The sequence below is a fragment of the Scyliorhinus canicula genome, chromosome 8, assembly GCF_902713615.1.
Source record: "Scyliorhinus canicula chromosome 8, sScyCan1.1, whole genome shotgun sequence".
In the NCBI taxonomy this organism is placed as follows: domain Eukaryota; kingdom Metazoa; phylum Chordata; class Chondrichthyes; order Carcharhiniformes; family Scyliorhinidae; genus Scyliorhinus; species Scyliorhinus canicula.
Genome location: NC_052153.1, coordinates 28,535,643 through 28,548,994, shown reverse-complemented (window position 1 = coordinate 28,548,994; position 13,352 = coordinate 28,535,643). Strand labels below are relative to the sequence as shown.

General features: G+C 50.8%; 1 long non-coding RNA gene across 1 annotated transcript; it reads left to right on the top strand.

Annotated features, from left to right (window-relative positions):
- The first annotated feature begins 2,104 nt into the window (after nt 1-2,104).
- LOC119970041 lies at nt 2,105-6,972 on the top strand. The gene is made up of 3 exons (XR_005461530.1): nt 2,105-2,227; nt 5,925-6,061; nt 6,709-6,972. It is a non-coding gene; the product is annotated as an uncharacterized LOC119970041 (long non-coding RNA).
- Nucleotides 6,973-13,352: the final 6,380 nt, after the last annotated feature.

Genomic DNA, 13,352 nt, shown 5'->3' with positions numbered 1-13,352 from the left:
TCTCTCAGAGTGACAAAGTCACTTCTAATTGATTCCTACCAGAGTCGCCAATAATGTTGCTTGTTTTGATCCCAACAGTGCCGCCCATACTCTTGCTAATATTAATGATGTTGGTGAACCACAAGCCTTCCCTTATATCAATCAAATGACCACACGACCAGTTAGTTAGTTCAAAAGATGGTTTATTTACATACACAAAGAGTTATTTCAACATGCAAACACAATATCTACTACGAGTTAAACTACACCTATCAGCTACAATAACCTATACTTAACTTCAGGGCGACTGGCACTGTGCAAATGGATAAGGCTCTTATCTGGATTTCCCTTGGCTGGTTCGAAGAAAGTGGCTCTGTCTCTGCTGGGCTCATCCATCAGGTAGCGATTGTTGGTCTTGAACTTGGCTGGCTGTTCGTGCGACAGTTGGCTGGCACAGGCCGGATCCAAAAGAGATAGAACACATGACTGTGCTCTCTTTTATCCCTCTGGAATTTCGCGCTCTTTGGGCTGGTCCTTAACATTGGACGCAATAGTTCGACAGGGCTCTGATCACTGTCTTCGATTTTGGCCAATAAAGGGGCAGATGCCTTGGTAGCTGGGCGGGTGCTCAGCGGTCATTGACCTTGGCAGTTGGGCTTTCTGTGTAAAGGGAGTGGCGGCGATCAATCTGTGGCTGTTCTGGTTTCTTGATTGGAGTTCTATTGTCTTGGGAAAATGGGCAATTAAAATGCAAACAAGTGGGGGGTGGGGGGGTTACAATCAGGTCTTGTTACCTATGTTTCAAATATACATCAGCTCTTTATCTGTCTGAGTCCTGGGTTGGCCATAATTCCCATGGTCCTTTGAAGGTGGCCATCTTAGATGGCTACACTAATAATTGCTGCTATTCTAATTTTATGTGGTTCAGCTCATAAGTTACACTGTAAGAAGCAATTGCTTCTTGAAAGGTCTCTCAATAGTGTTATTCAGAATCAGCAACAGCTCTTGCACCTTGGATAAGCAAAGAAACTAGTTCCAGAACTACAAACACCATATTGTTTAAAATACAGCCATGGCTTAGATTGCGGGAACCTGGGTGACCACACCTGTGCATCATCAGAATGGGCAGATTGGCCAGATTATCATGAGAGTAAAGTGTGAAGAAAACAATTTAATGGGTCCTCTTGTTAAGTGGCAATAATGGCTAGATTTGGATAGTAACCTTGGTTTGCCTCCGGTGATCACTTTAGCATTGTTGCCTCTCAGTGCCAGGGACCTGGGTTCAATTCCGTCCTTGGTTGCCTATCTGTGTGGAGTTTGCACATTCTCACTGTGTCCGCGTGGGTTTCCTCCTGGCGCTCCGGTTTCCTCCCACAGTCCAAAGATATGTAGGTTAGGTGGATTGGCCATGCTGAATTACCCCTTTGTGTCCAAAAAGGTTAGGTGGGGTTACTGAGTTCGAGGTATAGGGTTGGGGCATGGGCCTAGGTAGGGTGCTCTTTCCAGGGGTCAGTGTAGACTTGATGGGCCGAATGTCCTCCTTCTACACCGTAAAGATTCTATGATACTATGGTCAAAAGTACCATAACCGGAAACGATTTTACAGACACTGCTCGCTCGGCAGGGCATACAAAATACTTGGAACTCTAGAAGTTGCTCTCTCTGACTAAATTGTGAGCAGCGGAGTGCATAATGCTGACTTGCAATTTTAATTTTGTGGTGTTGTGAGAGAGAGTTTCACTACAGTATTGTAAAGGGTTTGAGCATCATATGGCGGGAGCAGCTGGCTGGGAAACAGCGGTGTCCCTGGGCATGCCAGCAGACTACTGTTTAATAGTAGTTACTTCATTTAATGCTGTTTTTAGTCAGGAATTATCCTCCATAGGGGAGCCAGGAGCATAATATTAACATGCATTTCAGGTGTGTGCATTCTTGCGACTGAAATTTGAAAAGCGGCGGGCCACAGAACACAGAAGAGTCAAGGAAAACCTGAGCAGAAATAACATTCAAAAAGCTGTGCACGCTGCAAATCTGAAATCTAGATAGAAATTGCTGGAACACTCAACAGCTCAGGCGGCAGCTTTGTGGCCACTGATCTGAACAGTTGATTTTGCTTCTCTCATGAAGCCTGTTCTGCAGAATTTCCTGTTCCTATTTGCAGTAATTGTGTTGAATCTGAACAATTCTTTTGTCCTGTGTATTTTAATCCCTGACAAATTCAGTGATGACTGCGATGTCAACGGAAATCGTGAGCTGCTGTTTTTTTTTTAAACTTACATTTATTGTTCGTGTGTCTTATTACTGGACATTACATTCTTCCGGTGTGGAGTGTGGAGCTGAATGCCTGCTAATTGGCACTTTTAGGGCACGATTCTTCGGCTTCGTTACGCTCTTGGGGCTCAAGCGAAACCAGGCCGGTGATTGGCGGGAAAGGTCGAAAATGAGAACCGTGCCGGGCGCCAAACAGTTTACCATGCAACCGGCTTGCTCCCGTAGGCGAAATCGGGATCTCGCCGTATCTTGGTGAGACATCAATTATCACCACTTAAGCCTCATTTCCATACAGTTAACAGGAGAGACCCCATATCCAACAGCCTCCCGTCATTTAGCGGCCTCCCCAGCAAGGGGTCATGCTGGCGCTGATTAGTATTCCTTTTTAAAAATGTGAACCTGTCTGCCGGAAGGACTTCTGTGGGGAGCCAAGGTGCTGAGTAGCAATCTTTGCTCACAGGCTTTGAGTCAAAGGCCGCTGGGCTTGCCGTCTCAGTGCTCGGCGGGGGGGTACCCTCCACAGGGGTGGGGACGGGGAGGGGAAGGTGCCGGAGGGGCAACGGTGCACGGTAACACAATGCCAAACTCTGTGTATCCGTTCCTGCCCATCTGCCCCATCGACCACCCATAACCCCCATCGACTGTTGAGGCCTCTGGCCGTGCGGCTGAAGGTTATCGGCAATAGGAAATTGACAATCATGCTTACGTGAGCATTTCACACAATCCAATGGATTCCCGCGGGGGGGCGGGCCATGTAGCATGAGGGAGTCATTGCTTAGCATCCCAATCACACCCTGATGGCTGGACACTGTGCTTGAATACTGTGGGAGGCAACACCACACATGCAGCAGCCAACATTCAAAAAACCAGGGGATGGGACACAGCTCTGGGGACACGTCCACGGTCGGAGGGTGGGTGAGTGCTACTGGGAGGGGGGATGCCCGAGAGATGGGCCAAAGGTTCGAATATCAGGCCGCATTGCGGAGGAAAGTGTCAGAGGCATCATACTGCTTGCGTTCCAGGGTTTTTAAAGTGTCACAGGTGTCCAACAATGCTGCACTCTCCCGGTGGTGCCGCCCCACTCTCCCAACCACCTCCTCACCCCCCCACCCCCTTCCTATCCCCCCTCCCCTCACCCTCTCCCCCCCTTCCCCCAGTGGCCTCAGTGATCCTCAAAAGTCTTATTCTTTGTCAGCCTTCGATGCCCCTGGCGGGCATCCTTTGAGGGCTCTGGGGCAGGAGGGCTGTGCTGTACTTGTCGACAGCACATGTACTGCCCTGCCCTGTCTGCTGACTTCGAGACGCGGCCTCATCAGACGGATGGATCTCGGGCGAGCTGGTGGCTATCATCCCCACTCCATGAGGTGGCTCTGGGTTGGCATCCAGTGCTGTCTCCTCCCGCTCAGCACCCAAAGGGCCCTGGGATTCTCCTTTGGACGGAGGGCAGCTGGTTGAAGCCCTGGTTGCCGCTGCATCATCTGGCTCTGCCAACCCTGGTGGCTCCCCTATGTCTGCACCAGCATGTCGATGCCCTCGGTAAAGCTCCTCAGTGACCGGGCCATGCTCTACAACACTTCAGCAATGCTCACCTGCAACTGTGACAAGCTTCACATCGCCTGGGCCATTCCCATCTGCGAGTGGAACATGTCCCACAGAACCTCATCAAGGTCGGCCTGGTACTAGGTGACATCCCCCAGCGAGGCAGACACTCTGTCGAGGCCCTCCTGGTCACACTCCCTGAGCTCACGGCTGCTGCCACCTCATCCCAGGTGGCACAGTCTGCCCTGTGGCTCACCCTCTGGGACCGTTGAGGGAACAGAACATCCCGCCTGACCTCCACTGCATCGAGGAGCCTCCCAGGATCTACCCAAATCTTGATGCCAGGGATGAGCGCTCTGCTCCCTGGCTGCGAGCTGAGTTGGGCTTGTTTTGTTATGCTCTTGACGTAGCATAAGCTGCTTCCTTGATGTGCACTCTGACAAAGGAAGGTTCAGACTTGGAGATAGCTTTAACACATTCATTAAACTGTTAACGGTTCTCCTGCTTGGATTCGACTCTCCTGTTAATCCTGCTATAGCTACTCAGACTGACGAACCAGTCTGCTATAATCCACGTGGTGGGAGTGATGTGTTGAATCAACCTTGTGTACTCACTGAGGGTCTCCACTGGAAAGAGGCAGATCATGTGTGCTGTGTCCTTTTATATGGGTTGGTGTAATGATCTCCTGTGGTAGTGTCACCTCTGTGTGTATTGTGACTGCCCATTGGTCGTGTCCTATCTAGCTGTTCTATTGGTTGAATGTCTGTGTGTCATGTCTCTGGTGCTCCCTCTAGTGTCTATCTAGTCTATGTGTATTTACATTAACCCCTTGTGTATTTGCAGTGATGCTTATCACCACAGGGCTGGCTGTGCAACTGCTTCTTAAGTGTTGCTCAACCTTGTTAGTGGTGGTGGTGGTGGGGGGGGGGGGGGTTGGCAGGGGGGAGCTGGCGAACGTGATCCCGGCGAATCGGCTGGCGAGCTGTCATTGCGACGTGAAGCCCGTGGGGCCTCATTACGTGCACCAAATAACGTTGAATAGGTTGCCGCTCGCTAGCACACTTAGAAATCTTTCCGGAGAATCGGGCCCACAGTAAATATTTCCACAACGTTCCACAAAATTGGCAATGTTCCCAAAATTGCTGGAATAATAATAACGGTTTCACCATTAAAAAAAAATTCAGATATTAATGTTGCTGGAATGTTAAATTAAAGAATCTTGCATCTAGGTTGCACATCGCTGAACAATTTTGCTGGAGATAGGTTCTGACAGGCACCAGCAGCAGCAGTTAATTTGGCTCAATTAAACACCCACTTGACATCAAATTGATAACGCGGCCAATAACCTCCTGCTGGCAATGCCCTCACCCTCCCATTACCTCCTGATGGCAAGTCAAGGCATTGATGAGGCCATTCGCTGCCCATTTCCCAAAGGGTTGCAGGTCCGAGTTGGCCCACACCTGCAGCCAAAGGTCATCCTCTTAAGGAGTTTTCCTTCTACAATAATGGCCTGGTTGCTGTTTTATACAATTCTTCAAAGGATGCCTCTAACTTGAGGTGGTCTTGTGGTACTCTATCGACATGGGCAGTGCCTGCCTCTTCCAGCAGTGCTGCCAGCCAGCTAGACATCACTGCGGGACCTCCTGTTGAAAAACCTCCCATTTCCAGGAGACATCTGCCATCCATAATTGGAGAGAGATCCTGGATGAAACTTCTTAATTGGCTGCCTCCAGGAAGATCATGACCAACATTCCTCCACTTCCGACCTGGAATTGACCTTGACGTCAGGGTCCCAAGCAGCTTAGTAAAAACTAGCCTTCTTAAAGCTCTTTCTGTATCCAATTTAACTATAATTCCCATACCAGCCTTCCTGAACAGGCGCCGGAATGTGGCGACCAGGGGCTTTTCACAGTAACTTCATTGAAGCCTACTCGTGACAATAAGCGATTTTCATTTCATTCATTTTTTCATAATACCACCTCTCCCGGACTACCCCTCCTATCCCCTCCTCTGCTGTGGTTATTTTCCTATCCTTAAATGTTATTGGTTAAGGAGTTAAATCATTAGGCCCAATGGCTAGGAGTTCCTAGATGTACTGTTGGTACTGCTTTACCGTTATTATTTCTCATTTACAGAAATTTATGGAGCAAATATAATCTGGCTTGAAGGGTAAGTAAGAGAATCCAATCCTCAATGCTTGCCCAAAAGTTGTGCCTTTCCAATGATTTCTGGGCCATTATCTTTGAATTGAGGCAGAAATATATGACATACAGTAAGTTCCCACTCAACATTGATCCAGTCAACATTATTTCACTTTATTGCTATTAATGAAATAGGACAATATACCTGTTTAACATTTTGAAGCTCATTATTTTGTTTGCCTCAGATTGGCTGTTCTGTGGCCTGCATGTACACATGATGTTTTCCCCAGCGCTCCACCTCCTGCCCTCTTCCCCTCAGCAATAAAGTTTCAGCCCACTGTTCTTCCCACGGGGGACTTATTCAGCTGGCTGTCTTCGCCTCACTCCCATGACCGCTCTCAAATCGCATTTAAGTCCTGGGACATCCTCCCCGTGTCAGCGTGGGTTTCCTCCGGGTGCTCCAGTTTCCTCCCACATTCCGAAGATGTGCATGTTAGGTGGATTGGCCGTGCTAAATTACCCCTTCGTGTCCAGGGTTGTGTAGGTTATGGGATTACGGGGATAAGACGCGGTGAATAGGGAGTGGAGATGGGCCAAATGGCCTCCTTGTGCACGTAAGGATTCTATGATTTTATGACTTCTTAAGCTGCTACTAGGGCTGACTGATATCTGCCACTAGATGGAGCTCGGTCAATCTAAAACCAGGCACAATGTTTGTTTTACAATAATAGTTCTGTAAATTGTATTTATTTTATATCTTGTAATTTTTCTTTCGCAGGATATTCCAGCTAGGAATGCATTGTACTGCACGTGTACAGTACAGTATTTCAACCTGTACATTGGTTTATCTCAGAGCGAAATGTCGAAGGAAGCTAACTCTGGCTTTAATACTGATCAGTGTGGGAAACTGTGATTTACTTCCAAGTTGTTTCACTGGAAGTCACGATTTTCAGGAACTCAACCAAAACTTTAAGTGAAAACTTACTGCAGCATTAATGGAATAAATATATTGCAATGCTTCATTGGTAGGATATATCAAGTATTAATGAAACCATTACTTAAGTGCATATTTTAGAATCAAAGATATTTCTGGCAATCCATTTCTTTTGAAAATGCGGTTAATTTGTTTTTTCTTGTGAATTTATTGAAGCTCTCCTTTGCGCCTTCGATTGGCTTTTCTTTGCTTTGCCATTTTCTTTTTAGTTTTATTCTTAATGTTTTCACTTTCATCACGATACATGTTGTAACAGTGATGGCACATTTTTGTCTTTTAACAGAAAGAGATAATGTTGCTGAGTTTTTCCCCCACATTTTTAGTTCTGAGTGAAAGCATATTGACTGCTATCTTTAATTGGCTGGGGTATAGAATTTAAAAGTAAGGATATAATGTTGGAATTGTATAAAACACTGGTGAGGCCACAACTGGAGTATTGTGTGCAGTTCTGGTCACCACATTACAGGAAGGATGTTATTGCTCTGGAGAGTGTGCAGAGGAAGTTTACAATAATGTTACCAGGGCTAGAAAAGTGTGGCTACGGTAAGAGATTGGATAAATTGAGGTTATTTTCCTCGGAACAAAGAAGGGTGACTTAACTGAGGTGCACAAAATTATGAGGGAAAGAGGTGGGGTGAATAGGATAAGGTTGTTTCTCTTGGTGGAGAATTCTCAAACCAGGGGACATATACAGGAGGGAGATAGAGAACCTAGTAGAGTGGTGTAACAACAACAATCTCTCCCTCAATGCCAGCAAAACTAAAGAGCTGGTCATCGACTTCAGGAAGCAAAATACTGTACACACCCCTGTCAGCATCAACGGGGCCGAGGTGGAGATGGTTAGCAGTTTCAAATTCCTAGGGCTGCACATCACCAAAAATCTGTCCTGGTCCACTCACGTCGACACTAGCACCAAGAAAGCACAACAGCACCTCAGGAAACTAAGGAAATTCGCCATGTCCACATTAACCCTTACCAACTTTTACAGATGCACTATAAAAAGCATCCTATCGGGCTGCATCACAGCCTGGTATGGCAACTGCTCGGCCCAGGACCGCAAGGAACGTCAGAGAGTCGTGAATACCGCCCAGTCCATCACACGGACCTGCCTCCCATCCATGGACTCCATCTACACCTCCCGCTGCCGGGGGAAAGCAGGCAGCATAATCAAGGATCCCTCCCACCCGGCTTACTCACTTTTCCAACTTCTTCCATTGGGCAGGAGATACAGAAGTCTGAGAACACGCACGAACAGACTCAAAAACAGCTTCTTCCCCACTGTCACCAGACTCCTAAATGACACTCTTATTGACTGACTTCATGAACACTACACCCTGTATGCTTCAACCGATGCCAATGCTTATGTAGTACATTGTATATATTGTGTTTCCCTATTATGTATTCTCATGTATTTTCTTGAATTTTGTTAAATTCCTTTTTCTTCCATGTACTGAATGATCTGTTGAGCTGCTTGTAGAAAAATACTTTTCACTGTACCTCGGTACACGTGACAATAAACAAATCCAATCCAAACCAATATATTCAAGATAAGTGGCAGAAGGTGTAGAGGGGACATGAGGAAGAACTTTTTTTACACAGAGGGTAGAAGGAGTCTTGGAATTCACTGCCCGAGTTGGTAGTGGAGGCAGAGACCTAAACTCTTTTAAAAAGTACCTGGATCTGCACTTTTTGTGCTCCGGTACAGGAAGATGGGATTAAAAAGGGCACCTGGGTTTCTTCCGCCTGGCATGGACAAGATGGGCTAAATGGCCTCCTTCTGTACTGTAACTTTTCTGTGATTCTTTTTTTTTTTTAAATTTAGATTACCCAATTATTTTTTCCAATTAAGGGGCAATTTAGTGTGGCCAATCCACCTATTCTGCACATTTTTGGGTTGTGGGGGCGAAACCCACGCAGACACGGGGAGAATGTGCAAACTCCACACAGACAGTGACCCAGAGCCGGGGCTTTTCTGTGATTCTAAGCTTTTATAGAGGGCTACTGAGTGATTTAATTGCTGAACCTACATGAGGAGTGAGGAGAAGGAGCTTATATTCATCGGTTTGCGAGATAAATATTTGACGTTTCATTTCAAACTCTTCAAGAATATTATTAATAAACCCATAGTGACATTTCCTTGCACGTTATATAGCTCTCACTTGATATGATCTCTAGTTCTTTCTTGTCTTTCTTGTAATAATGCAGTCTGATTTTGAAAAAAAAACAAGGGGCGCGATTCTCCGCACCTGCGAAAAATCACGAAGTCGGTGGTAAAAACGGGCGCGTTTTACGACGGTCGGGAAGGGTCCATTTCCCGACGTATTCACGTCCGGGAAATGGGCTAGGAACGCGGCCGCGTCAATTACGTGCGCGGTGACGACGGAACGCGATGACGACACAACCACGCCCATGTGACGCTGCTCGACGCCCTAAAAAGGCGCGGGCGAGCACAGAATCTGTCGGCGATGATGTCAGAGCCCAGGAGAGCTGCCCCTCAGTTTGTTGAGGCCGATGTGGAGACGCTGCTCGATGCCGTCGAGCAGAGGAGGGGCATCATCTGCCCGCGTAGAGGGCATCGCCAACCTGCCAGCGCGGTGCGCCAGGCCTGGCGTGAGGTGGCTGCTGCCGTTAGTGCTGTGGGGCAGACCCCTCGCTCTGCAGAGCAATGCAGAAAAAAGCTGCACGACCTCACCAGGGTTGCCAGGGTAAGTGCCAAGAGGGTGCCCCCTGGTCACAACCGTCCCTCCCCCCCTTAACTTAATCACCCACCTCCCCCCCTGGCACCGGGGGGTGGAGGGGGATTGGGGCAGAGTTATTTGAGGGTGGTTCACAAAGTTGTCACAGACCCAGCGCTCTGGCCTCCGTGGAGAGATGCAATGGTCTTATGACAACTTGACCCCCAAACTGTGCCAGTATCTGAACGGACTGCTGATACATAGAACATAGAACATAGAACAGTACAGCACAGAACAGGCCCTTCGGCCCTTGATGTTGTGCCGAGCAATGATCACCCTACTCAAACCCACATATCCACCCTATACCCGTAACCCAACAACCCCCCCTTAACCTTACTTTTAGGACACTACGGGCAATTTAGCATGGCCAATCCACCTAACCCGCACATCTTTGGACTGTGCGAGGAAACCGGAGCACCCGGAGGAAACCCATGCAAACACGGGGAGGACGTGCAGACTCCGCACAGACAGTGACCCAGCCGGGAACTGAACCTGGGACCCTGGAGCTGTGAAGCATTTATGCTAACCACCATGCTACCGTGCTGCCCCAAATACCTGCCATATTGTAATGATCTACCTATGTCCCCTCCCCCAACAGGCCAAGACCGCTCACAACACCCGTGAGCGGCACCAGACTGGACGGGGTTCGCCCAACCTGCACCCCCTCACCACGTTTGAGCAGAGGGCACTGGACCTTGTTGGGGGGTCTGGCACCCGGGAGGTCGCGCTATGCGAGGTTGGCGGAACTGCAACAAGTTAGACAACCCTCCATGACAAACACCCCCCCCCCTCCCCCATCCTCTGTCCCTTCACACACCCTGCCCACTTGGACACCTCCCCCATCCTCTGTCCCTTCACACACCCTGCCCACTTGGACACCTCCCCATCCTCTGTCCCTTCACACATCCTGCCCACTTGGACACCTCCCCCATCCTCTGTCCCTTCACACATCCTGCCCACTTGGACACCTCCCCCATCCTCTGTCCCTTCACACCCTGCCCACTGGGACACCTCCCCCATCCTCTGTCCCTTCACACTCTGCCCACTGGGACCGTCCAGCGGCCGGCCGAGCGAATCTAAATAAGCCGTTTCATTCTCTTCCCTAGGACGTGATGCCGAACAACCAGGGCCATCTGCCTCCAGGCGGAGACACTCATCTGGCCCCACCTCACCCGGGGCCGCACGACAGAGGGTGCCTGATCAGCGGGAGTCCCATCCTCCCCAACCAAATCTGTGGAGCAGGAGGCCCAGAGGGCGGTGACACCACAAGAGAGAGAAATGGCCCGCGAACGCCCTGCGGCCTCTCAGCGGGCCGATACCATAGAGGAGGCGTCAAACCAAGACGACCTCGAGCTTGCGGCACAGCTATCTCCCACACCATCCACCATCCCAGAGACACTCACCCCGGTTGGCCTATTTAGTGATGAGGCTCCTGGGTCACAGTCTGGTTCGCACATCACAGCTGAGCAGGTACAGCAGGTGGAGGTCGGAGCAGCCGAGGGCCCGGACTGGCGGAGGCCAGGCCAGGCCCAGCATGCAGCTGGCTCCCAGACGTTTTCTGAGTTCCTGGAGTTTCTCAACCCACCCGCACAGGCGAAGCCTCAAGAAACCCAGGGCACAATGACGGGATGAGGGCTGCCTTCCTGGCTCTGCAGACGCTGTTAGAGGAGTCGAACCGCGTCCACGAGCAGGGAGTGGTGCCGCTCATGGCAGCGACCCAGGCGACACTGCACGGGTGGCATCCGCGGTGGAGGCAATGGGTCAGGTTATGCAAGGCGTTGGGCTTAATGTGCACACGTCATCCTCGGCTCTGGACAGGGTTGCCCTCTCACAGGCAGCAATGTGCCAGAGCCAAAACGACATTGCCGGCGCCCTGCAGGCCTTGGCCCAGTCTCACCAGGTCATGGCCCAGTCGCAGCAATCAGTCGCTGAGAGCATCAACCGCCTGACACATGTGCTGGATGGCGTCGTTCACTCACAGGTTGATGTCGCACAGTCCCTGGCGGGAATGTCTAACTCTCTGGACTCCGTGTCTGCAAACCTTCGGATCCTGGTGGATACCGTCGCAGGCCTCCAGGACTGGCAGCGCCAGGTGTCGGTGGCACCTCCCCGCTCGCACCTCTGTCCCAAAGTGAGGCCCGGGGGACACCGGGCTCCCCGAGGGAGGAGGAGGTTTCGGGGCCCGTCCCATTAAGGCCATCACGGGACGGCCCGGAATTCTCGGCCTCCCCCTGTCCCATCCCTGGTGCATCGGGTGGGCAGCAGGCAGAGCAGGGTGGCACAACGTCACCCGAGACGCCCGCAGAGCAGCCTGGCCCATCAAGGCCGGGTCGCCCCAGGAAACGCTTGACCAAGGAGAAACGAGTGGAAGGGGGCGATTCGCAGCAATCCCCCTCCACTCCTGCTGTATCATCTGGGGACTCACGTAGACGTAGTGTTAGGGCCCGTAAGGCAACAAAGAGAGACACAGAGTAAGTTGGCACGGGTGAAGTGCACAGTTTAGTTGTAGGAGCTAGGGCACCTGTAAATGTTTGTTCACATTAAACGCACTGTTCCACCTTACTTGTAATGGGCAGCAGGGTAGCATGGTGCATGGTGGTTAGCATAAATGCATAAATGCTTCACAGCTCCAGGGTCCCAGGTTCGATTCCCGGCTGGGTCACTGTCTGTGTGGAGTCTGCACGTCCTCCCCCTGTGTGCGTGGGTTTCCTCCGGGTGCTCTGGTTTCCTCCCACAGTCCAAAGATGTGCGGGTTAGGTGGATTGGCCATGCTAAAATTGCCCGTAGTGTCCTAATAAAAAGTAAGGTTAAGGGGGAGGTTGTTGGGTTACGGGTATAGGGTGGATACGTGGGTTTGAGTAGGGTGGTCATGGCTCGGCACAACATTGAGGGCCGAAGGGCCTGTTCTGTGCTGTACTGTTCTATGTTCTATGTTCTACCGTGTGATTGTTCCACAGCCACAGAAATCGTGATGGTGACCGAGTGGCGCTGGGGTTGACGAGTGGTGAAACTTCGGTGCCGGGTGTGCAGTCCCTGCCCCTCCCCCCACCCCCTCCCACAGCTAGCCCACGCGCGCCCGTGATCGAGTGTCCGTGACGATCTCAGCGGCCACCAAGGCGGATGGTTCAGCTATTGCCATGGGTCAGACTCTCTCTAACGATTCTGAGCTCACAGCTCTTCGCAGAGCGGGCTGTCATCATTCCACATGGCACTGATCACACCCGCTGACACAGCCATCGATGTTGTGCCATACCGTCTGGACCCAGTGGTAAGGGTGATGTCTAAGTGGAGCAGTGTACTGAGAGGGGGTGGGGTGGTGGGGGGGGGGGGGGGGGGGGCTGTGATGGTGGCAGTTGTGTGATGACCCTCTGCATGACTAGCGATGCAGGTGGTGGTTTGGTGTTCAGCAGGGACGTCACATGTGACGCGTGAACCGTGCTGCCACCAAGGCGTCGAGTGCCCGCCGTCCTCGCCGGGTCCATCGTGCCACCTCCTGGACATCACCAGCACCTGGGTCGTGTCTGCGTGCTGCGTCCGCCACTCTGCCAGCCTCCTCCTCCTCCTCCCTCTCCTCCTCCTCCTCCTCTGTGCTGGCACCACTGCCACTGGCTTCTCCCTCCGCCTCCTGCAGCAGGTCATCTCCCCTCTGCATCGCGATGTTGTGCAGCGCACAGCAGACCACAACAATGCGAG